We start from the raw sequence: 27,525 nt of genomic DNA, 5'->3' as shown, positions 1-27,525 counted from the left end.
CTACATTAGCACTGCGCCTAAACCAGAATATGATGCATCACAGTAAACAATGAAATTCTTACCTTCTACTGGTAAGGCAAGAATCGGTACAGTAGTCAATAAAGTCTTGAGTTTTAAAAATCTCTCTTCAGAGTCGCCCGACCACATAAATGGAACTTTCTGCTTGGTCAGATTGGTCAGTTGGGAAGCAATGGAAGCAGATCCCTTGACGAACCGGCGGTAGTAACTAGCCAAACCAATAAAGCTCCTTACCTTTGAGACATTAGTAGGTCTTGCCCAATTCTTTACTACTTCAATCTTCTGGGGATCCACCATCACTCCCTCCTTAGAAATCACGTGCCCTAAGAAAGACACTGAATCAAGCCAGAAATCACACTTGGAGAATTTAGCATATAGCCTTTTCTCCCTTAAGAATCCTAGAACAATTCTCAGATGCTCTTCATGTTCTTTTCTGCTCTTTGAGTAGATCAATATATCATCAATAAAAATAATAATGAAGATATCCAAATATGGCTTAAAGATTCCATTCATCAGACTCAAGAAAGCAGCAGGTGCATTTGTAAGCCCAAAAGACATTACCAAGAATTCATAGTGTCTATACCTGGTTCAAAATGCAGTCTTCGGTACATCTGCTACCCGTATTTTCAACTGATGGTAACCGAACCTCAAATCAATTTTTGAGAAAACACAAGTACCCTCCAACTAATCGAATAAGTCATCAATGCAAGGAAGAGGATACCTATTTTTAATAGTCACCTTGTTCAGCCGCCTGTAGTTTATGCACATACGAAGGCTACCATCCTTCTTCTTTACAAATAAAACTGGAGCACCCTAAGGAGAGGCACTCGGTCTAATAAAACATCTACCCAAAAATTCCTGAAGTTAGACCTTCAACTCTCTCAACTTAGCCGGGGCCATTCTATAAGGTGGAATAGAAATAGGGCGAGTGCTGGGATCCATGTCGATACAAAAATCTATATCCCTATCAGGTGGCATACCAGGCAAGCCTGCAGGAAAAACATCCATAAACTTACGCACTATCGAAATAGACTCAATCGATGGCACTTCAGAACTATCATCCCTGAGATGTGCTAGGAAGGCTAAACAACCCTTACTCACCAACCTCTTAGCACGAAAAAAGAATAATTCGAACTGGGGCAGGAAGATAGTAACCCTCCCATACCAATTGATCCATCCCAGGCTTGCCTAATGTCACGGTCTTAGCATTGCAATCTAAGATAGCAAAATTTGGGGAGAGCCAAGTCATACCCAAGATTACATTAAAGTCATCAAATCTACATAAATTCTGCTCCCCACAAAAGTCACAAGGCAAGACTTATACACTTTCTCAACTAGCGCAGACTTATCCACAATAGTAGAAACATGAACAGGCATGTTAAGTAAGTCATAATGTAAATTGAGTCCATCAGCAAATATGGAAGATACATAAGAAAATGTGGATCCAGGATCAAACAATACAAAAGCCAAGCTATTATAGATCAGAAGAATACATGTGATAATAGCATCGAATATGTCTACCTCTGACCTCTCGGGGAAAGCATAACAATAGGCTCTGTATCAAAGCTATCTAGATTCACCCCCTCCACCTCTATCACAAAATCAACCACTTTTAAAGGTCTAACCCTATTTTATATGCACGTTCTTACTAAAATCTTCGATTGCCTTTACCCAAGTCTACTTGTTGGGTATTTCTGTACCCATAATATTTTCGTTCCTATACGATCCACTCTCTTGGAGCTTACAATGAAGTCACCAATTCTTATTTAGAATCTTTGGAATATACTCAACAACCTAAACGCATTAATCGTATCTAAGATCTACCACTAGAATACATTATACCTATTGAGAAGACCATACCCCAAATGACCCGCACCTTCCTACCCATTGAATAACTATAAAACATTACCGAATTCGACCCATTCTGTCTCTATCCCAAGCGATATACATTCTTCGTAGGTCAGGTCGCTAACAAAAGTAACATAATCTATAATCTAACTAAGTAAGCATCGATATCATTGTAGTAGTCATATCCTGACCCTCTTTGATATGCACTTAATTTATGAAAATGCGGTAGAGATTCTGACCATAATCCTTTCAGAAAGTGGCGAAATACGCTCTTCTGGAGTGAAGCAAAGTTGCGTAGCATATTTGGATAAGGCACGAAATCTTGTCTCACAAGCTACAACGAATATCTTTCCTTGTTTTATATTTTGGAACTCATCTCCCCTCTTGTCCCTCTAGGTCCAGGGGATATACTTTTCTGTGAAGAAGTCAGAAGACGTTGCCTAGCTGCCTGATCTTTGCCCCTGGTGGACTTTCTCCTGCGACCTCTACCATGATCTCTCATTACTAACCCCCTCTAGCTACAACCCTAATGGCTGGCTCAGGCGATGCTATTGTTTTAGTTCTGAACATTTGCGAAAATAAAGTGAGGAAGGTCAGATACTAATTCGTATCACCTAGATACCAATTGGATTCAAGTAATAGCACGAAAGAAAGAAGGAATGGAGTTTTCCTAAAGTCCCGTAGCCTCTCGAAGAAAAGTAAAGGCGTCTGTCACGACCCAAGCCTAGGGCCTAGACGTGACATGGCGAATGAGGAACCCAAAAGTACCTCAAACAATCCTCTTAGCTTTCTTTTAGCCTTTCATAGGTAATGATGATAAATAAACAAGCGGAAATCATAATAAATCTTCAACTTACATATGTCCAACAATACCTCTAACTATTAGATTTAACGGGGCTAAGACAAGTCCCTAGCTCACCCTCAATCATAATAGAAGAAATTCCATAGTAAAATATCTTAACATATCATAAACTAGAAAGATAAAGGAGTATTGTTCCCGGAACATGGGAACTCACCAAAAGTAGTCTTCAATGGAATATCAACTAGCCACGTGGAGGAGAATGAGGAGGAGCACTGATCCCTACATGGTGATATCATGTAGGCAAAAGAGTATTACTTTGAATGTACTAAGTATGTAAGGATGCATGAACATTGAGGAAACATTAAAATATTTATGTAATATGGAACATAATTTAATGTATGCATAATAAATCATATATATATCCTTTAAAACATTCATTTTGTGGGAAATTAACCATAACCGACATTTAAGACCTGCGAGCTATTACATGGAATCCAACATAACCCCCTACGTTGGCCGGGGAGACTACTTGCCGGGTAGAACTCCGTCAACTTCATTCGTTTCTTTAAGTTTAACTTTAAGGGCTATTTATGGATCCATTAGCCTAAGCCTACAAGGGCTCCTATGTTGGCACATAGTTAATGAGACAAGGGGTTGCTACTAGGATTCCCTTACCGAATCCCACCTCAATGACCCATTCGGTGCTAAGTCAATCCCACGGAATAGTTTAATACTTCAAAATAGTCATAACATATAGCTTGAGAATTCAAAACATCATATTCGGTAGAATAGCTCATTAAAACATTTGGTAATTCAAATATGCAAGAATTTTCCTTATTGCATAAAGAATCCATCATTCATATCATTTTATCATTCTTTTATTTCATAAGACTCCCTTTTGATCATAGATATTGCTTTTATAAACATTCATTTGGAGTCAAAGTTTTCAAGTCAAACTTTATTAAAAACATAGTAAAACTAGGTGGGATCAAATCACTTCAACTTGCAAATATGTATGTAAATAAATATACATAAATACTTTAAAATTCATTAATTAAAAATCATGCTTTAAACAACCCACCATGAATTTTAAGAACCTTTAAATAGATAAATAGAGGAATTACTTGCAAACTATCAATTCATATATATGAAATTATGTTGCATCAAAATAGAGCAATAATCATTAGTTTAACCATGATTCATACTATTAAGTAAAACTAAGAATTTACCATAAGAAAATATTACTTGAAATCAAGATATTTAATTGAAAGAGTTTTTGGACTACATGGGTGGAAGAACCCATGGATAAACATACACATAACTTAGAGTAGAGCTTAAAGAAAATAAATATAATTTATCATATAATAAAAATAATTTAGACATGAGAGTGGAAGGAATACTCTCATTAAAGCCTTACATACCTGGAAACCGAAGCTTTAGTTGGTACCGGAAGACTTAATGACCTAGCTTTTCTCCTTGCCGGAACATTTTGTGTACTACCCGGAATATATGAATTACCGGAATAGTATTTCTTTACTACTAAGAACTAAAACTATATTTGAGAATGTGTAAAGAAGTGTATAGAGAGAAGATTTGCTTGAGAAAGCTTGATGAATAAAATGAGGAAATAAGGTGGGTATTTATAGGTGGGAAAGAGGACCTAACAATAAATAAAATAATTATAAATAAAAATCTGAAAATTTAGTGGAATATATTGATGTCATGGATGATGTTAAATGGAGGACAATTTATGTCATGAGTGATGTCAAATGTATCTAGATCTTTCTATGGTAGGTGAAATGAGTTATCTTTGACAGAATACTCGTTTTGGGAGCTACGTTTGAATAAGATAAATTCATTATTAGGATTTGGTGTCTTCATAAGAATTGTATATATGGAAGTCTAGTTTCATATCGTTCAAGAATCAACCAATTTGGATAAACCTACAGTGAGATATGATTTTTCTTCTATAAACACTCATTTTCGTCACAGCATCCTACCTTACAAAGATTAATTTATTTGACCTACTTAACCTTCGAATATTAAAATATGGTCTTCATAAATGTTATAGGTAATGATCTTTTGGTTACTCAGAAATTTGAATCACTCAATTTGGATATTCTTATGAAAAGTTATGACCAAAATACAGAGGCTGTATCATGTTTAGGCAAAAATTGAAACATCGTATACAACGTTTTTAGGGGATGTTACATTATCTCCCCCTTGGGAACATTCGTCCTCGAATGAGAAAAGACTTAGTTTGAGTAGAGTAGAGTGTTAACAAACAACCTATCATTAATGCAACAGTGTAATTTAAAATATCATTTAAAATATATTTCATAATTTTGCAAGCATATGACAAGAAAAGTTGAGATGTAAGGATTTCAAGTAATTGAGCAAGGACAACTTAATACCTTAGGTTTGGGTAGAGGGGAAAAGATGAGGGTATCTCTTAATCATATCCGCTTCCGCTTCCCATGTTGCACTTTCTATTTGTTGATTCCTCCAAAGGACTTTAACAGATGCAATTTCTTTGTTCCTCAATCTCTTAACTTGCCGGTCCAAAATTTCCACAGGAACTTCTTCATAGGTCAAGTTTTCTTCAATATTCACTACTCCCATAGGTAAAATGGAACTAGGATCACCCACATGTTTTTTCAACATAGACACGTGAAACACCGGATGAATCATGGCCATTTCCAATGGTAATTCCAACTCATATGCAACCTTACCAACACGTCTCACGATTCTATAAGGCCCTACATATCTAGGGCTCAATTTCCCTTTCTTACCAAATCGAACCACACCTTTCATGGGTGAAACCTTCAGATATACCCAATCATCCACATTAAACTCAAGATCCCTTCTCCTAGTGTCAGAATAGGACTTTTGACGACTTTGAGCCGTCTTCAACCTTTCTCTAATGATCTTCACCTTTTCTAAAGCATCAAGTACCAAATCGGGGCCCAACAAGGTCATCTCACCTACTTCGAACCAACCAACCGGTGATCTACATCGTCTCCCATACAAAGCCTCAAACGGTGCCATCTCAATACTTGAGTGGTAACTATTATTATAGGCAAACTCGATGAGAGGTAGATGATCATCCCAATTCCCTTTAAACTCCAACACACAAGCCCTTAACATATCCTCTAGTGTTTGAATCGTCCTTTCGGCTTGCCCATCCATTTGAGGATGGAATGCTGTGCTCAACTTTACCTTAGTACCGAGGCCTTTTTGGAATAATCTCCAGAAGTGAGAAGTGAATTGGGTACCACGATCCGAAATAATGGATAATGGCACACCATGTAACCTCACCAACTCCCGAATATACAACTTGGCATAGTCTTCGGCACTATAGGAAGTTTTAACTGGTAGGAAGTGAGCTGACTTAGTCATTCTATCAACAATTACCCAAATTGAGTCATGACGCTTCCGGATATGAGGCAAACCCACTACAAAATCCATATTCACATCTTCCCACTTCCAAGTTGGGATTTCAATGTCTTGGGCTAGGCCACCCGGCCTTTGATGTTCGGCCTTCACTTGTTGGCAATTCGTACATTCGGACACAAACCTTGCTATGTCCTTCTTCATGCCACCCCACCAATACAACTCCTTTAAGTCTCGGTACATTTTCGTTGAACCGGGATGAATGGAGTATGTAGAATTATGAGCCTCCATCATGATCAAACTCCTTAAGCCATCAACATTTGGAACACATATCCGACCTTGATAGTACAGTACCCCATGTCCCCCTTAGGAAAAGACCTCTATCTTCTTTTCCTTTACCAACTTCTTTAACTCGATAAACTTTGGGTCAAGATCTTGCTTGGATTTAACATCCACCACCAAAGAGGATTCAGACCTATTTTGAACAACCATACCCCCATCATTAGTACCACACAACTTCACCCCTAATCTAGCCAATCGGTGAACATCTTTCACCAACTCCCTGTTACTTTCATCCACATGGGCCATACTCCCCATAGACACTCTACTAAGTGCATCAGCAACCACATTAGCTTTACTCGGATGATAGTGCACACTCATGTCATAGTCCTTAAGGAGTTCTAGCCACCTCCTTTGCCTTAGGTTAAGGTCCTTTTGGGTGAACACATACTGAAGACACTTATGATCAGTATACACATCCATATGCACCCCATAGAGGTAATGCCTCCAAATATTCAGAGCAAAAACAACGGCCGCCAATTCAAGGTCATGGGTAGGGTAGTTACGCTCATGCACCTTTAATTGCCTAGAAGCATAGGCTATGACCTTGCCGTTTTGCATTAAGACACAACCTAAACCAATCTTTGAAGCATCACAATAAACTACAAACCCCTCTAATCCTTCTGGGAGAGTTAAAATTGGAGCAGAGGTAAGTCGATCTTTTAAGGTCTGGAAACTCTTCTCACACTCATCTGTCCATATGAATTTGGATTTCTTTTGGGTCAATTTTGTCATAGGAGATGAGATGGAAGAAAAGCCTTTGACGAACCTTCTATAGTACCCAGCTAGACCTAAGAAGCTCCTAATGTCTGAAGGAGATAATGGTCTAGGCCAATTTTTGACTGCCTCTATTTTCTTAGGATCAACCTTGATTCCATCACCGGACACTACGTGACCAAGAAATGCTACCTCCTTTAACCAAAATTCACACTTACTAAATTTTGCAAATAATTGTCTATCCCTCAGTGTTTGAAGCACAACTCTCAAGTGATTTTTATGTTCTTCCTCACCCCGAGAGTAAATTAAAATATAATCAATGAAGACTACTACAAAGGTATCAAGGTAAGGTTTGAACACCCTATTCATCAAGTCCATAAACACCGCCGGTGCATTCGTCAACCCAAAACTCATCACCACAAACTCATAGTGACCATACCTTGTTCGGAAGGCTGTTTTGGGAATGTCACACTCCCTTACCCGTAGTTGGTGATAGCCAGACCGAAGGTCGATCTTGGAGAAGTGACTTGCCCCTTGCAATTGATCAAACAAGTCATCTATTCTAGGGAGTGGGTACTTGTTCTTAATGGTCATCTTATTTAATTGCCGGTAGTCTATGCACATTCGAAGTGACCCATCCTTCTTTCTTACAAATAGAACGGGAGCACCCCATGGAGAAATACTTGGTCTTATGAACCCATTCTCTAACAAGTCCTTTAACTGTTCCTTCAACTCTTTTAATTCTGCCGGGGCCATATGGTAAGGAGAAATAGAGATAGGTTGGGTATCAGGGAGGAGATCGATACCAAAATCAACTTCCCTTTCAGGAGGGACACCAGGAAGGTCATCGGGAAATACATCGGAGAATTCATTGACTATAGGAACTGACTCAAGAGAAGGACTTTTGGAGTTGACATCCCTAACCCTCACAATGTGGTAAATACATCCCTTAGAAATCATTTTGCGGGCCTTAAGATAAGAAATAAACTGACCCTTCACCACCGAATCATGACCCTGCCATTTAATAACAGGCTCATTTGGAAATTGGAATTTGACTCAACGATTTCTACAATCTATGGAAGCATAAGATGCATGTAACCAATCCATCCCAAGAATGACATCGAAATCTATCATGTCAAGCTCAATGAGATCACAAGAAATAACTTTATGCAAGACAGACACAAGGCAACCCCTATAGACCTTTCTAGCAATAACTGACTCACCAACGGGGGTAGACACCAAATAGGGCTCTAATAACATTTCAGGTAAAACATCAAATCTATTAGCAAGGAATGGAGTAACAAAAGATAAATTTGCACCCGGATCTAATAGTACATACACATCAAAAGAAAAGACCTTTAACATACCGGTAATGACATTAGGTGCATCCTCAACCTCTTGTCTCCCATGCAAGGCGTAAAAGCGGTTGGTGCGTTGGACACCTCCTTGGACTTGTTGACCATGAGCAATTTGTCCTTGAGTCCTACCACCACCATCTCTACAATCCTTAGCATGGTGGCCCAGCTTGCCACACTTAAAGCATGCATTGGAGCCGGCTAAGCATTCCCCTTTGTGAGTCCTTCCACACTTCTTGCAAGTGGGGAAAGTTTGAGTAGCAACATTCTCTCTTGGAATCATTGGTTTACCACTCTTGTCCTTGTTGAACTTTGGAGGAGGAGTATTGGTGGAACCTTGTCCCACAAATCTTTGCCCACCTTGGCCTTTGCCATTGTTACCATGATCGGACCTTTGAGGGTTAAACCCTCCACCATCCACTCTAGCCTTTTTGAACCCCCTTGATCTCTCTCTAAGCTTCTCTTCTTCAATTTGTTCTGCATAAGTCATTAACCGAGAGATGTCCATCTCCTTGACCAACATGGCTGTTTTGCACTCCTTGGACACCAAGCTTGAGACACCGGAAATAAACTTGCTCATTCTAGCTCTTGGGTCGGAGACCATGAAGGGAGCATACTTTGACAACTTAGTGAATTTGAGAGCATACTCCCTCACGCTCATACTTCCTTGACGGAGGTTGATAAACTCTTGGATTTTGGCCTCCCTTAGCTCCAATGGGAAGAAGCGATCTAAGAAGGCACCTTTAAACTCTTCCCATCCTATCGGCTTTATTTCTTCATCCCTCTCAACAACCCATTGTTCATACCACACTCGAGCCACACCTTTGAGTTGATAGGACACTAGCTCGGCCTTCTCATTTGGTGGCACACCCATGATGGCCACAATCCGGTATACCTCATTAATGAACTCCATAGGGTCCTTATCTAGTTTAGAACCATCAAACTCGGGTGGATTCATCCTTTTGAAATCCCGAATCCTAGAGGCTGCATTTTGCATTTGGGGAGGAGGAACACCTAGATTCCCTTGGTTAGCTACGATTTGGGCTAACAAAGTAATAACACTGCGAAACTCGGCATGGGTTACCCCGTCCTCATGATGTTGGGCATTAGGAATCGGAGGAGTTTGGTCTTCATCGTCAACCCTTGCTCTTCGAGGTGGTCTTCCACGAGTCATTATCTAGAGAACACAAAATGGGTCGTTAGTTAAAGGAAAGCTTAGGACACTCTAAGGCACGACATGAATTTGAAAGAAGTGAAAAGTTTCCTAAACGTCTCATAGTCTCTTATTCATAATTGTGGCGCGCTTCACAACCATGAACAAGAACCTATTCGACGCGGTATGTTGGACTTCTAAGGATCATTCAAAACCTCGGGCTCTGATACCAAGTTTGTCACGACCCAAGCCTAGGGCCTAGATGTGACATGGCGAATGAGGAACCCGAAAGTACCTCAAACAAGCCTCTTAGCATTCTTTTAGCCTTTCATAGGTAATGATGATAAATAAACAAGCGGAAATCATAATAAATCTTCAACTTACATATGTCCAACAATACCTGTAACTATTAGATTTAACGGGGCTAAGACAAGTCCCTAGCTCACCCTCAATCATAATAGAAGAAATTCCATAGTAAAATATCTTAACATATCATAAACTAGAAAGATAAAGGAGTATTGTTCCCGGAACATGGGAACTCACCAAAAGTAGTCTTCAATGGAATATCAACTAGCCACGTGGAGGAGAATGAGGAGGAGCACTGATCCCTACATGGTGATATCATGTAGGCAAAAGAGTATGCATTAGTACTTTGAATGTACTAAGTATGTAAGGATGCATGAACATTGAGGAAACATTAAAACATTTATGTAATATGGAACATAATTTAATGTATGCATAATAAATCATATATATATCCTTTAAAACATTCATTTTGTGGGAAATTAACCATAACCGACATTTAAGACCATGCGAGCTATTACATGGAATCCAACATAACCCCCTACGTTGGCCGGGGAGACTACTTGCCGGGTAGAACTCCGTCAACTTCATTCGTTTCTTTAAGTTTAACTTTAAGGGCTATTTATGGATCCATTAGCCTAAGCCTACAAGGGCTCCTATGTTGGCACATAGTTAATGAGACAAAAGGTTGCTACTAGGATTCCCTTACCGAATCCCACCTCAATGACCCATTCGGTGCTAAGTCAATCCCACGGAATAGTTTAATACTTCAAAATAGTCATAACATATAGCTTGAGAATTCAAAACATCATATTCGGTAGAATAGCTCATTAAAACATTTGGTAATTCAAATATGCAAGAATTTTCCTTATTGCATAAAGAATCCATCATTCATATCATTTTATCATTCTTTTATTTCATAAGACTCCCTTTTGATCATAGATATTGCTTTTATAAACATTCATTTGGAGTCAAAGCTTTCAAGTCAAACTTTATTAAAAACATAGTAAAACTAGGTGGGATCAAATCACTTCAACTTGCAAATATGTATGTAAATAAATATACATAAATACTTTAAAATTCATTAATTAAAAATCATGCTTTAAACAACCCACCATGAATTTCAAGAACCTTTAAATAGATAAATAGAGGAATTACTTGCAAACTATCAATTCATATATATGAAATTATGTTGCATCAAAATAGAGCAATAATCATTAGTTTAACCATGATTCATACTATTAAGTAAAACTAAGAATTTACCATAAGAAAATATTACTTGAAATCAAGATATTTAATTGAAAGAGTTTTTGGACTACATGGGTGGAAGAACCCATGGATAAACATACACATAACTTAGAGTAGAGCTTAAAGAAAATAAATATAATTTATCATATAATAAAAATAATTTAGACATGAGAGTGGAAGGAATACTCTCATTAAAGCCTTACATACCTGGAAACCGAAGCTTTAGTTGGTACCCGGAAGACTTAATGACCTAGCTTTTCTCCTTGCCGGAACATTTTGTGTACTACCCGGAATATATGAATTACCGGAATAGTATTTCTTCACTACTAAGAACTAAAACTATATTTGAGAATGTGTAAAGAAGTGTATAGAGAGAAGATTTGCTTGAGAAAGCTTGATGAATAAAATGAGGAAATAAGGTGGGTATTTATAGGTGGGAAAGAGGACCTAACAATAAATAAAATAATTATAAATAAAAATCTGAAAATTTAGTGGAATATATTGATGTCATGGATGATGTTAAATGGAGGACAATTTATGTCATGAGTGATGTCAAATGTATCTAGATCTTTCTATGGTAGGTGAAATGAGTTATCTTTGACAGAATACTCGTTTTGGGAGCTACGTTTGAATAAGATAAATTCATTATTAGGATTTGGTGTCTTCATAAGAATTGTATATATGGAAGTCTAGTTTCATATCGTTCAAGAATCAACCAATTTGGATAAACCTACAGTGAGATATGATTTTTCTTCTATAAACACTCATTTTCGTCACAACATCCTACCTTACAAAGATTAATTTATTTGACCTACTTAACCTTCGAATATTAAAATATGGTCTTCATAAATGTTGTAGGTAATGATCTTGTGGTTACTCAGAAATTTGAATCACTCAATTTGGATATTCTTATGAAAAGTTATGACCAAAATACAGAGGCTGTATCATGTTTAGGCAAAAATTGAAACATCGTATACAACGTTTTTAGGGGATGTTACAGCGTCCCTCTACCGTTCCGCAAGACTCTACTAGACCTGTCCTTGTGTGATGAGATCACCAAACCTAAAGCTCTGATACCAAGTTTGTCACGACCCAAAATGGGCCGTGAGTGGCACCCACACTTAACCTCCTAGGTGGAAGAACCAACGATACAAACCCCAACTAATATATATGATAATAACGCGGAAGCTCAAATAAATACATTTTTCCCAAAACCTGAAAGTCATCACATGGAGGACATCTAAATTCTAAAACTAAGTCTTGAATTATCAAACATCAAATAAATAACATAATGTATCCGAAAACTAAGGACGTCATGCCATGAAAAGAGATTCCATCGCCAGCTAGAAAGATAACTCACCCTGCAATCCAATGAACTGGACACTGACTAGAATTGAGGTCGAGTCGAAGCCGATGGAAGACTCGCTGCACTCCACAAATAAAACAAAGAAAGATACAAGTAGGGGTCAGTACAGGACAACATGTACTGAGTAGGTATCATCGGCCGACTCAAAATAGAAATTAATATACATAAAGTAATAGCGGGAAATAACCAATAACACTTAACAGGTGGCAACCAATGAACAATTACATAACCAGTCAATAATATCAAGATCACACATGAGGACTCAAGCCTCCACATTACACTTCTTTGAAAAATGAGTCTTTGGAGACTGGGTAGTATTAAGTCATTTTAATTTATTTTCCTTTAATATTATTGTGTCGGAACGTGACACCCGATCCAAATATACCATGTCGGAACGTGACACCCGATCCAAATATACCATGTCGGAACGTGATACCCGATCCAAATATAATTAATTTATCATTCTTCATGATTATATTCTACTTCATTAATAATATTTCATCAAACCTTCTTTATTCAAGGCACCTTTTTTTTTGATAGGACAAGTTCAAGATTATGGATTTCATGGCCTCAGGATTTCAAACCAATCAGAACAGCATATCAACCATCCAAACCATAACAATTAAATGCGTAGTAAACTTCACACATTACTCAATGAATATCAATCACTATTAAGAGTCTATCTATGATATAGAATAAAAACCATAACCTACCTCCACCGAAGAACCGAAGTAAAGCAAGCTAATCCACCAATGTCTTTCCTTTCTTCAATGTCTCAGACCAATTTCAATCTATCAAATATATAATATTTATAAGTAAACTAATCCGTAAACACCAATATTATATATATGTTTAACCTAGACCCAATAACTCACTCAATTCTATAAACACGTTCCTAATCTTGATGCCACTTAACATGTCAACTCTCATATTTTTTGAATTTCAAAATTAGGGTTAAACCTCAATTAAATTAAATAATCACTTTAAAACTTGAGACTTTCGTAACGCTTTCGAACGATTAAAATCTGTTCAAATACATAATATTCATAAGAATACGAATCCAATGACACCCATATAGCTATATTTATTTTCGGATAAAAAATTGGGTCAAAATGTCATCCTGAGTCATTGAAGTCAAATCTAAAATTTTCTTTCCGATTATGTTCAATCATGATAAAATAAACTCACATGTCAAATTTCAGTTAAAACGGATCGTTATTCGACCCCCAAATCAAGATTTTATGTGAAGAACCCTAGGGTCATATTTTCTTATTTCAGCGTTGTTTCTCCATCAATATACTCTAAAATTATATTCATAATCACATAAAAATTTAATGGAAAATATGAGAATAATTACCTTGACGCTTTGGAATAAAAATTCTTATTTTTCTCTTCTTCTTTATTTTTCTTTTCTCCTATCTTTTCTTTCTTCCTCCGTATTTTTTTCCCCCAGCTTCTGCGTTCTGTTTTGTTCTTCATCACTGTTCTCTTCATCTTTTTTTCTTTCTTTTTGATCCAACTAATTAGGTATAAAAATTTATAAACCCTATCATTTTCCTTTAATAATTGGTATAGAGTATTAATTAAATTAATACTTTAACCCATTAATTAAATAAATTATCCAAGTTTTTCCCTCAACTAAATAACCGTAATTATTGAAAAGTCCAAAATATCCAATTAAAAATTTACAGAATGAGTCTTTTATGAACTAAAAATTCTCAATACTCAAAATGACCTAATGGGTCGTTACAGTACGGCTATAACTTCTTCAATAAAAAGAGAAGTAACAACAGAGGCAGTTGTCTTTGAAGAAGGGACATCTCAAAGACCTGTCGAGAATGTTCGACAAGATGCTGTTTATACTTTGGTACTCACCATACTAGAATATTTTAATAGTAGATTTACCAACCAAAATGAAACCCTTAGGACACTTCTAAATGGACTCCGTTGTAGACATTTAGGAGAATTTAGGTGGTATACAGACACCTTTTTAAGTCGAGTAATGAACTTTCCAGAAAGCAATAATATTTATTGGAAGACTAAGTTTATAGATGGCCTTCCTCCTTTATTTGCAGAAAGTGTTCGAAAAACTCTACGAGGAACTCATTCTGCTATCCCTTTGATATCTTCACTTATGGCCAATTAATTGGCACTTGCACTCAAGAAGGATTAAATCTATGCAATGAGCTTAAACTAGCTCAGCAATTAAAGGCAAAAAGCAAAACAGAGAAGTCTCAATTAGGAGATTTTTGTACTCAATTTGCTGTTGCAGGCCCTTCTCATAAATCGGGTAGAAAATTCAAAAAACATCATCGTTCTATGGAAGATAGACCCTATAAATATCGCCGGAGTAAAGAAAAACGTGAGGCAAAAAGAACTCACTGTAAATCTACTAGATTTACAAAAAACTATTCTTAAAGAGATCTTAGCAAAGTAAAATGCTATGAGTGTGGTCAATATGGGCATATTGCTCCAAATTGTAAATTACAAAAACTAAAAAGCTTAAACCTTGCTGAAGATATTCATGATAAAATTTATGGTTTATTATATACTTCGGGTTCAGAATCAAATTATTCCTTTGAGATCGAATCACATACTGAAGAATCTGAAAGTGAAGTTGCACTTATTGATTTTTCTGATAATGAGAATGAAGCTTCTCCTAAATGTAGTGTTAATTGCACATGTAATAATTGTTCTTGCAAAACTGATGAGTTTTATAAACTACAATCTCAATTTCAAGATTTAATATGCATACTATCACTTCTGATAATGTAATTGAACTACTGAAAGAAATTTCTGATGAAGAAACTAGGAGCAAAATCATTAATATGGCTTCTGCAACCAGCTCCCAGTCTAATAAAACTAAAACAAAAATTGATATTGATTCAAAACCATACTCTTTAACAGAAGTTTTGGCTCGTCTTGATACAAAAACTAATACCACTGTAAGAGATACCTCTTTAAATGATTTGCAATGTGCAGTTGAAAAACTTAAACAAGAAATTAAATTTCTTAAACAAAGTTAGATTATTCATAATCATCGGATTTCTCAATTAGAAAACCTTGATCATATAGTATCACCACCTTCTACTGATAAAGAAAAAGGTATTCTTGATGAAAAAGAAAAGATAGAAGAGATTATTGAAACTCCTAAAACAGATTCATATTTAGGAATGTTACAGATTGTAACTGTGCATAGATGGTATATTAAGTGTACCATTTTAATTAACAATGAATTTACTATTATTAACACAACTATGTTTGATAGCGGAGCAGATGTTAGTTGCATTCAAGAAGGTTTAATCCCTTCTAGATATTTTGAAAAAATAACACATGCAGTTAAATCTGCATCTGGTCATTCTTTAAATATAAAGTATAAACTGTCTAATACATATATTTGTCAGAATAAAGTCTGTATTCCTCATTTTTTCTTATTAGTAAAGGATCAAATGCACCCCCAATTATTCTTGGAACTCCTTTTACTAATACTATATATCCTTTTTCTAAAATAAATTCTGAAGGATTCACTGTTAGCTATAATAATAAGGATATCTCCTTTACCTTTATAACTGAACCAGTAACTCAAAACATTAATTCTTTAATTGAAATGAAACAGAAGCATGTTAATTCTTTACAACTAAAAATTAATAGTTTGAATATTCTAGATACATTGAAACCTACTAAGGTACAAGAAAAGATTAGATTAATCTCTAAACAATTAGCAATTGATGTTTGTGCTGATCATCCTAGTGCTTTCTGGATTAGAAAAAGGCATATTGTCACTCTTTCATATGAAGATAATTTCAGTGAAGATAATATTTCCACTAAATCTCGTCCCTGTTAGATGAATAGTGAGTTAGTAGAATTTTGTAAAAAAGAAATTGATAATCTTTTACAAAAATGATTGATTAAACCCTCTAAATCACCATGGTCTTGTACTGCCTTCTATGTTAATAATGTTGCAGAAAAAGAACGTGGTATGCCTAGGTTAGTAATAAATTACAAACCATTAAACAAATATTTAAAGTGAATTAGATATCCTATTCCAAATAAAAGAGATTTATTATCCAGATTATATGATGCCAACATTTTCTCAAAATTTGACTTAATGTCACGATATTGGCAAATTCAAATTTTTAAAGAGCACACTTATAGAACTGTTTTTAATGTTCCTTTTGGGAAATATGAATGGAACGTAATGCCTTTTGGTTTAAAAAATGCCCCATCTAAATTCCAAAAAATAATGAATGATATTTTTAATCCTTATCTAGATTTTATCATTATTTATATTGATGATATTTTAGTTTACTCAAAAACGTTTGAAACTCATATAAAACATCTTGATATCTTTAAAAAAATTGTGATACAAAATGGTTTAGTTATATCTAAACCTAAAATGAGTCTATTTCAAACAGAAGTTAGATTTTTTGGACATAATATTTGTCAAGGTAAAATCACGCCAATTCAATGATCAATTGATTTTGCTTCAAAATTTCCCGATATAATCACGGATAGAACTATGCTTCAAAGATTTTTGGAAAGTTTAAATTATATCTCTCCTTTTTACAAAAATCTATCTAGAGATTTATCACCTTTATATGAAAGATTAAAAAAGAATCATAAACTCCCTTGGACTGATAGTCTAACAGAACTAGTTAAATCAGTTAAACATTATTATTATTATTATTATTATTACTATTTTTATTATTATTATTATTACTATTAATATTATTATTATTATTATTATTATTATTATTACTATTATTATTACTATTATTATTATTACTATTATTATTATTACTATTATTATTATTACTACTATTATTATTACTATTATTATTATTACTATTATTATTATTACTATTATTATTACTATTATTATTATTATTATTACTATTATTACTATTATTATTACTATTATTATTATTATTATTACTATTATTACTAATATTATTACTATTATTATTATTATTACTATTATTATTATTATTATTATTATTACTATTATTATTATTATTATTATTATTACTACTACTATTATTATTATTACTATTATTACTATTATTATTACTATTATTATTATTATTATTATTATTACTATTATTATTATTATTACTATTATTATTATTACTATTATTATTATTACTATTATTACTATTATTATTATTATTATTATTATTATTATTATTATTATTATTATTTTTATAATATACCATCGCAACCAGGATCTAAAAAACTGGCGGTAGTCCGCTCGGTCATTCAGATCTTGCTTGAAACTATATCCTTAAGCTTATAGTTAGCAAGATCAAAATCAAAATAGAAGAAATTTTTATTTAGTTCATGACTGTATAGAAGCTTTTACCTGAGCAAAGGGTCTGTCAGATATTTCAATACATACTATTATTAACTCGGCAACTAGCAGTTCTAACAGTGTGAAAAAATATGTCCATTTTGTCCTTTTAACGGGGACTTACACCATCACTGCTTGCTAGGCTGAACTAATATAGTAGTGCCAAAATCGACTGTACCACCATCTCGGAACCAAGTCATGGAACTATGATAAATTCTACTTATAAGTTGATTGAGTCTAAGTCTTTCATATTACATATCTCATATAACTTTAGCTATCTGGCATAGATATGAAGATTCTTAGCCAGACATTATCACGGTTATGGATAAAATAAGACAATAATTAAAGCAGAAAATAAAGAACATACCTTGCCTCGAAGGCTATTCAAAACTGCAAACTTTTATTAATATCTCACAATAGATTATGCTTATAAGAGAGAAGGGAGAGAATATAGTAGTAGAGAGAGAAAGGGAGTAATCAAACTCTGCCTAAGAAGTGAAATGAAATGCCCTTTATATAGGAGGGGTAAGGAGACACATAAAAGGAAAGGTAGTCCTTATATGGGTCCCTGAATAATACAAGTGGGTCCCTTATGTAAATTTCTAGAATAGTATATTTATTGTGTACATACAGTATTTCTACTGGGGTTACAAATATAATTTGTATCCATTTGAAGCTGTTGGGGATATATCCTCGCATTGCCCGCCATCTTTTCAATCTTTTGATAGTCTTTAGTGGCCGTCTCATTCTGCTTTTCCTTTTCTTTTTACAGTTGTACGAAGGAATTCTTCCTTATCTTGTAGAGATTCAAGAAATTCTTCTACCTTTTCAAGTTCACTTTCTAACAATATAGTTCTAGGCCCATCAGACTGAGCATCAGCGATATCATCGCTTTCGTCACTTTTCATGGAAGTGTCTGATTTATCATATTGTGTTAGGGTCTGAAGTAAATTTCTTTTGATTTCTTCCAAATAATCATTGATTAGTTCAGTTTTATCACCTTGCTGAACTAAAATTCTTTGAGCAATATGTTTGACTGAATTGTCAGCCACCAAGTTCTTTTGAGGATGCTCAGTATATACTTGGAGATTTGTTTTAATAGTATCAATGAGTTCTTGACCATAAGATTGTTTAGTTTTGGGATCATTTCTTGTTAATTTATCCCACAAATTATTATAATACACACGATAAAGACATGGTATTTTTTCGTCTGGGTATATTCCACTTCTGGAAGCCATTTATGGATCCATGGTATAGAGAACTCAATAAAGAAATACATCTGATCGATTTTATCGAGATTGCTTACATGATCATCTAAGTATAATTCTGTTAAAAATGGAGAAATCTTTGTCCATTTTTTATAGAAGTTAAGATAGATATGCGATAAAATCTTTACCGTGGGACCGTATAATGTCCACCATCTTATGAACCAATTTAGAATTAGTCCTTCAAAAACCTTTGAACAAACCTTTATGAACCAGGTGTTTTTATGTTTATAATTGTTGTAATAGAAAACTTTGTGAAAGGCTTGGATATAATTCCAATAAGTGAGATTGATGTTCATGTTATTAACATAAACCTGTCGTCGTTCATTGTGGAGATTCCCCACTCTTCAACAGATATAATCTGTCTAATAATGACTTTTGAGAAGTTATAAACGTTCTCTTCTGTGGTAAAATATTGGAAGTCAGCACTTCCTATTTTGATCAAGATTGTTTCATAATATGTTCGAGTTTTGTACGAATCTCCTGGAAAATATAATCCCCATACCAAGTATTATTGGAAAATCTTCCAGGTTTCATCTTGCCTCTGAATATCAGAATTTTCGAAAAGAAATATTATTTATTTTGTGGGTACTTCTTCATAATTCTTGTTATCATCTATTTTTTTTGTTATTGTAGCAAAAGTATCTTTTTGTTTTTTTGACTCCAAGTATGCTTTCAGTTGTCCATATAATGGACTTTCTTCTGGAATATCTTCCAGATTAATTGAAGAAATATCTTCCTTCTGGGTTGATGAAGATGTTTCACCGACTTTAGAGTTTATCAAACTTTTGTTACCCATTCTTAGAACAGGAAAATTGCTAGATGATGATGATGAGCCATATGATGTCCTTGGTGTAGGGGCCGATCTTCCTCTGTCTCTAGCTCGAGTAGTATTTTTGCTTCTGATTATAGACCACTGTGGGTCTGCCATATCTGCAAATATAAACTATTATTCAAAGAAATCATCTGTATCAACATAGTAGGGACCTTCATCATCCTCATAGAAATGAATAGAGAGATGAAATGATTCCATTTCTTCTTCAATAATATTTTCTATGATTTTATCCAGAATCTTGGTTTGAATATCTTCTCCTAAAGGGATAGCCTTTAAGATTGTTATAAGAGTTTTGTCTTCAAAGAAAGATGCGAAGTAATGCATGATTAATTTGTCAAGTATTCCCTAGATAAGAAATCTGGTAAAGAATTATCAATTCCCTTTTTATGCTGAATATCAAAGTCGAATGGGGCTAACTGAGTCTGCCACCTAGCAAATATTAATTTTGAAGTATCATGCATAAAATCTTTATCAAACATGTATTTTACCAATTGGGCGTCTGTTTTAATCAAGAATCTTTGATTATATAAATTATCCTGAAATTTTAAAACACATTTAACTATACATAACATTTCATGGGCCATTGTTGCATATTTGCGTTGGGCCTCGGTCCATTTACCTGAATGGAATCTTATAAGATATTCATGCTTAACGTTGGGATTTACTTGTTTAAGTATCCCTCCATAACCAATATTAGAAGCATCAGTTTCAATAATTTTTGGCCAAGTTGGGTTGGCCAGTGTTAGACAAGGTAAAGATTTAACCCGCTATTTAACTGATTTAACTAGTTCTATTAGACTATCAGTCCAAGGGAGTTTATGATTCTTTTTTAATCTTTCATATAAAGGTGATAAATCTCTAGATAGATTTTTGTAGAAAGGAGAGATATAATTTAAACTTCCCAAAAATCTTTGAAGCATAGTTCTATCCGTGATTATATCGGGAAATTTTGAAGCAAAATCAATTGATCATTGAATAGGCGTGATTTTACCTTGACAAATATTATGTTTAAGAAATCTAACTTCTGTTTGAAATAGACTCATTTTAGGTTTAGATATAACTAAACCATTTTGTATCACAATTTTTTTAAAGATATCAAGATGTTTTATATGAGTTTCAAACGTTTTTGAGTAAACTAAAATATCATCAATATAAATAATAATAAAATCTAGATAAGGATTAGAAATATCATTCATTATTTTCTGGATTCAGATGGGGCATTTTTTAAACCAAAAGGCATTACGTTCCATTCATATTGCCCAAAAGGAACATTAAAAATAGTTCTATAAGTGTACTCTTTAAAAATTTGAATTTGTCAATATCGTGACTTTAAGTCGAATTTTGAGAAGATATTGGCATCATATAATCTGGATAATAAATCTCTTTTATTTGGAATAGGATATCTAATTCATTTTAAATATTTGTTTAATGGTTTGTAATTTATTACTAACCTAGGCATACCACGTTCTTTTTCTGCACCATTATTAACATAGAAGGCAGTACAAGACCATGGTGATTTAGAGGATTTAATCAATCCTTTTTGTAAAAGATTATCAATTTCTTTTTTACAAAATTCTACTAACTCACTATTCATCTGACAGGGACGAGATTTAGTGGGAATATTATCTTCACTGAAATTATCTTCATATGGAAGAGTGACAATATGCCTTTTTCTAATCCAGAAAGCACTAGAATGATCAGCACAAACATCAATTGCTAATTGTTTAGAGATTAATCTAATCTTTTCTTGTACCTTAGTAGATTTCAATGTATCTAGAATATTCAAACTATTAATTTCTAGTTGTAAAGAATTAACATGCTTCTGTTTCATTTCAATTAAAGCATTAATGTTTTGAGTTACTGGTTCAGTTATAAAGGTAAAGGAGATATCCTTATTATTATAGCTAACAGTGAATCCTTCAGAATTTATTTTAGAAAAAGGATACATAGTATTAGTAAAAGGAGTTCCAAGAATAATTGGGGGGGTGCATTTGATCCTTTACTAATAAGAAAAAATGAGGAATACAGACTTTATTCTGACAAATATATGTATTAGACAGTTTATACTTTATATTTAAAGAATGACCAGATGCAAATGTGTTATTTTTTCAAAATATCTAGAAGGGATTAAACCTTCTTGAATGCAACTAACATCTGCTCCGCTATCAAACATAGTTGTGTTAATAATAGTAAATTCATTGTTAATTAAAATGGTACACTTAATATACCATCTATGCGCAGTTACAATCTGTAACATTCCTAAAAATGAATCTGTTTTAGGAGTTTCAATAATCTCTTCTATCTTTTCTTTTTCATCAAGAATACCTTTTTCTTTATCAGTAGAAGGTGGTGATACTATATGATCAAGGTTTTCTAATTGAGAAATCCGATGATTATGAATAATCTAACTTTGTTTAAGAAATTTAATTTCTTGTTTAAGTTTTTCAACTTCAAATTTCAAATCATTTAAAGAGGTATCTCTTACAGTGGTATTAGTTTTTGTATCAAGACGAGCCAAAACTTCTGTTAAAGAGTATGGTTTTGAATCAATATCAATTTTTGTTTTAGTTTTATTAGACTGGGAGCTGGTTGCAGAAGCCATATTAATGATTTTGCTCCTAGTTTCTTCATCAGAAATTTCTTTCAGTAGTTCAATTACATTATCAGAAGTGATAGTATGCATATTAAATCTTGAAATTGAGATTGTAGTTTATAAAACTCATCAGTTTTGCAAGAACAATTATTACATGTGCAATTAACACTACATTTAGGAGATGCTTCATTCTCATTATCAGAAAAATCAATAAGTGCAACTTCACTTTCAGATTCTTCAGTATGTGATTCGATCTCAAAGGAATAATGTGATTCTGAACCCGAAGTATATAATAAACCATAAATTTTATCATGAATATCTTCAACAAGGTTTAAGCTTTTTAGTTTTTGTAATTTACAATTTGGAGCAATATGCCCATATTGACCACACTCATAGCATTTTACTTTGCTAAGATCTCTTTAAGAATAATTTTTTGTAAATCTAGTAGATTTACGGTGAGTTCTTTTTGCCTCACGTTTTTCCTTACTCCGGCAATATTTACAGGGTTTATCTTCCCTAGAATGATGATATTTTTTGAATTTTTTACCCGATTTATTAGAAGGGCATGCAACAGCAAATTAAGTACAAAAATCTCCTAATTGAGACTTCTCTGTTTTGCTTTTTGCCTTTAATTGCTGAGCTAGTTTAAGATCATTGCATAGATTTAATTCTTCTTGAGTGCAAGTGCCAATTAACTGGCCATAAGTGAAGACATCAAAAGGAATAGTAGATTGAGTTCCTCGTAGAGTTTTTTGAACTCTTTCTGCAAATAAGGGAGGAAGGCCATCTATAAACTTAGTCTTCCAATGAATATTATTACTTTCGGGTAAGTCCATTACTCGACTTAAAAAGGTGTCTTTATACCACCTAAATTCATCTAAATGTCTACAACGAAGTCCATTTAGTAGTGTTCTAAGAGTTTCATTTTGGTTGGTAAATCTACCATTAAAGTGTTCTAATATGGTTAGAACCAAAGTATAAACAACATCTTGTCGAACATTTTCGACTGGTCTTTGAGATGTCCCTTCTTCAGAGATGACTACCTCTGTTATTACTTCTTTTTTTATTGAAGAAGTTATAGCCATACGGACATCGTTTGTTAAAAAATTATCCTACCAGCCTCGTAATTGGCCTGTAAATCCTGCTACTATCATTTTGCAGGTGGTATGGTCACTGTTGTGATTTGTAGATTTACAAATGGTGGCGTACATTAACATTCTATATAGAAGAATGGAGACTTGTCTATCAGTCAAGCCGTCAACATTCCATTCATAAATTTGATCACCACTATAAGATATATTGGTTTGGATCCAATCTCTCTCTTCTATGAGAACATCTTGAGAAGTAGGGCGAGGATAATAATAGGTTAGCATAGAAGGTTTAGTAGCATATCTGCTACCGGATTTGAACTTAGAATTGATTTTAGTGCCCTTGGATTTAAATGGCTTAAGTTCAGAAATATCGTCCTCTATTTGAGGGTTGGTTATCATGCCAATAGGTTTAGCATTTAAGTTTGCTAATTTCTTTTTAAGAAGTTCTTCTAAATCGGTTAATGACTTAGATTTAAAATCTTTTACCTCTATAGGACGCTGGATATGAGTAGGAGTCTGGAAAAGAACCTTGTTTTTTGATGTGGAAGCTATATCAAAAGGTTGGTTTCTATTTAATATTTTTACTAGTAAGATTAATTGCTCAAGTTTAGCATCAAGAGAACTAATGTGTTCTCCAATGACCTTAACATAAAGACTCAAATAATTATTTTGAGCGATCAAATTATTAATCTCTTTTATGCTAATTTTTGCGACATCATTTTCAATAAAATTTTGAAAAGCCGAAAAGGTGAGGCCTGTATTATTAGGTAAGATAAAAGGGTTTTGGGGTGGATAAATAGCCTTAATAATATTACTAGTGCTATCTTTAAAAGTCCGTTGTTCGAGAACTTTGACATATAATGGTAAATAGGTGGTTATAAGCCATGGAACAAAATACATAATTTTATTATGTAGTGCACAAACTTCATAGAATTCTTGAGAAATATTATGTAAATCATCTTGACTATAAGTCTCAAAAAACCAAGTTTTAAACTTGTTCCATTTATTGTGATGAAATTCCTTTTGAATATGTTGACGTGCCCGGGATCCTGGACTAAAATCTATTTGGTGTGTCATCATAATTTAAAGTTTGTTTCGATCAATATCCTCATTAGGATCAAAATCCATTTATGATGCAGTTGGATCTAGATTAGATAATTTATCTGTTGCCTGTACAATATTAGTGATAGGGTCAATTTTAACTTTTTCAACCTATTTTTCACTCAAAGTATCACTTAAAGTGTGCAAAGATAAAACTCTATTTTGGGATGGACCATAAACAGGTGTTTCTGAAGAAATAGGAGAAATATACTAGATCTCAGGAAAAGATCTATATCCAGAAAATGATCTTCTGTTATACAGAGGGGTTTTATAAATTGAAGTTTTATTATCAGAAAACTGGATGCATATTTTTCCATCAGGATTTTGAGTTATGTGAGAATATTCACTATTAGTCAAGTTATTGGTAACTTGATTGGGTGCTACAACTGATTCTAAAGTCCATGTGGTTGGGAGATTATTTTTTTCCCACCTAATATGTCTTCTAGTAGTCACTTTAGATTTAGTAAAATTAGTTTCAACTAATATAGTCTGATTAGATGTATCATATAATTTATATCTAGAATTCAAAGTAGATAACAGTTTGAAATAAATTCTATAAGACAAACATAATAACTTAGAACCTGGAACATAGTTATAACCATGTGTTTTAACATTTAATGTTAAGGCATCTATAATATTAATATCTCACAATGATAATTGTAGGTTAGGTTGTGTATTGAAATACACTGGGCCATATGCTACCATTGATTCAATAGAATCAACTAAAGATTGTCTAAAATTTAAATTTCTAGTATCCCTTAGTGCGGCTAGAAAAGTTTCTGGTAACTCTTTAAGAGTTAATGGTTTAAAATCAATTTAAACCATGCCTATGTGCATAAAATTATATTTAGATCTATAAGATTCTATATCTCGTTTATTTAATAAACAAATAGTTTGCTCGTCAGAATTAAGAGCTAAAGATTATTCAGTTGTTTTTATTAACTGTTTAGTAGAAAATTTATCAAACCATCCATAGTCATATATGGTTTTAATGTTAATTTTTGGAATAGTCCATTTGTTTAAAAAATCAAGGTTTTGAGGTACATCTACCTCTTCTAATCTAGTACTTTTAATACTAGTTTCTCCAAGATCCATAGAAATTTTTTATCATATCTATGCCAAATATTGCAGATCTATAATATGTGTATTATGAAAGTTCCTACGCTCTGATACCATCACAACCGGGGATCTAAATTTGACTGGCGGTAGTCCGTGCGGTCATTCAGATCTTGTTTGAAACTATATCCTTAAACTTGCAGTTAGCAAGATTAAAATCAAAATAGAAGATTTTATTTAGTTCATGGCTGTATGAAAGCTTTTACCTGAGCAAAGGGTCTGTCAGATATTCCAATACATACTATTATTAACTTGGTAGCTAGCAGTTCTAATAGTGTGAATATCTGCCCCTTTTATCTTTCTTTTTGCAGGGACTTACATCACCACTGCTTGCTAGACTAAATTAACATAGTAGTGTCGGAATTGACTTATACCACCATCTCAAAACCAAGTCATGGAACTATGATAAATTCTTCTTATAAGTTGATTGAGTATAAGTCTTTCATATTACATATATCATATATCTTTAGATATCTGGTATAGATATGAAGGTTCTTAGCCAGAGAGAGTCACGGCTATGGATAAAAGAAGACAATAATTAAAGTAGAAAATAAAGAACGTACCTTTCCTCGAAGGCTATTCCAAACTGCAAACTTTTATTAATATCTTACAATGGATTATGCTTACAAGAGAGAAGGGAGAGAAGATAGTAGTAGAGAGACAAAGGGAGTAATCAAACTCTGCCTAAGAAGTGAAATGAAATGCCCTTTATATAGGAGGGCTAAGGAGACACACAAAAGGAAAGGTAGTCCATATATGGGTCCCTGAATAATACAAGTGGGTCCCTTATGTAAATTTCTAGAATAGTATATTTATTGTGTACATACAGTATTTCTACTGGGGTTACAAATATAATTTGTATCCATTTGAAGCTGTTGGGGATATATCCTCGCATTGCCCGCCATCTTTTCAATCTTTTGATAGTCTTTAGTGGCCGTCTCATTCTGCTTTTCCTTTTCTTTTTACAGTTGTACGAAGGAATTCTTATTTATCTTGTAGAGATTCAAGAAATTCTTCTACCTTTTCAAGTTCACTTTCTGACAATATAGTTCTAGGCCCATCAGACTGAGCATCAGCGATATCATCGCTTGCGTCACTTTTTATGGAAGTGTCTGATTTATCATATTGTGTTAGGGTCTGAAGTAAATTTCTTTTGACTTCTTCCAAATAATCATTGATTAGTTCAGTTTTATCACCTTGCTGAACTAAAATTCTTTGAGCAATATGTTTGACTGAATTGTCAGCCACCAAGTTCTTTTGAGGATGCTCAGTATATACTTGGAGATTTGTTTTAATAGTATCAATGAGTTCTTGACCGTAAGGTTGTTTAGTTTTGGGATCATTTCTTGTTAATTTATCCCACAAATTATTATAATACACACGATAAAGACATGATATTTTTTCGTCTAGGGTATATCCCACTTCTGGAAGCCATTTATGGATCCATGGTATAGAAAACTAATAAAACAATACATCTGATTGATTTTATCTAGATTGCTTATATGATCAGCTAAGTATAATTCCATTAAAAATGGAGAAATCTTTGTCCATTCTTTATAGAAGTTAAGATAAATATGCGGTAAAATCTTAACCGTGGGACCGTAGAATGTCCACCATCTTATGAACCAATTT

Source organism: Solanum dulcamara, chromosome 7 (assembly GCF_947179165.1).
Source record: "Solanum dulcamara chromosome 7, daSolDulc1.2, whole genome shotgun sequence".
In the NCBI taxonomy this organism is placed as follows: Eukaryota; Viridiplantae; Streptophyta; class Magnoliopsida; order Solanales; family Solanaceae; genus Solanum; species Solanum dulcamara.
This window is presented reverse-complemented; position numbering follows the sequence as displayed.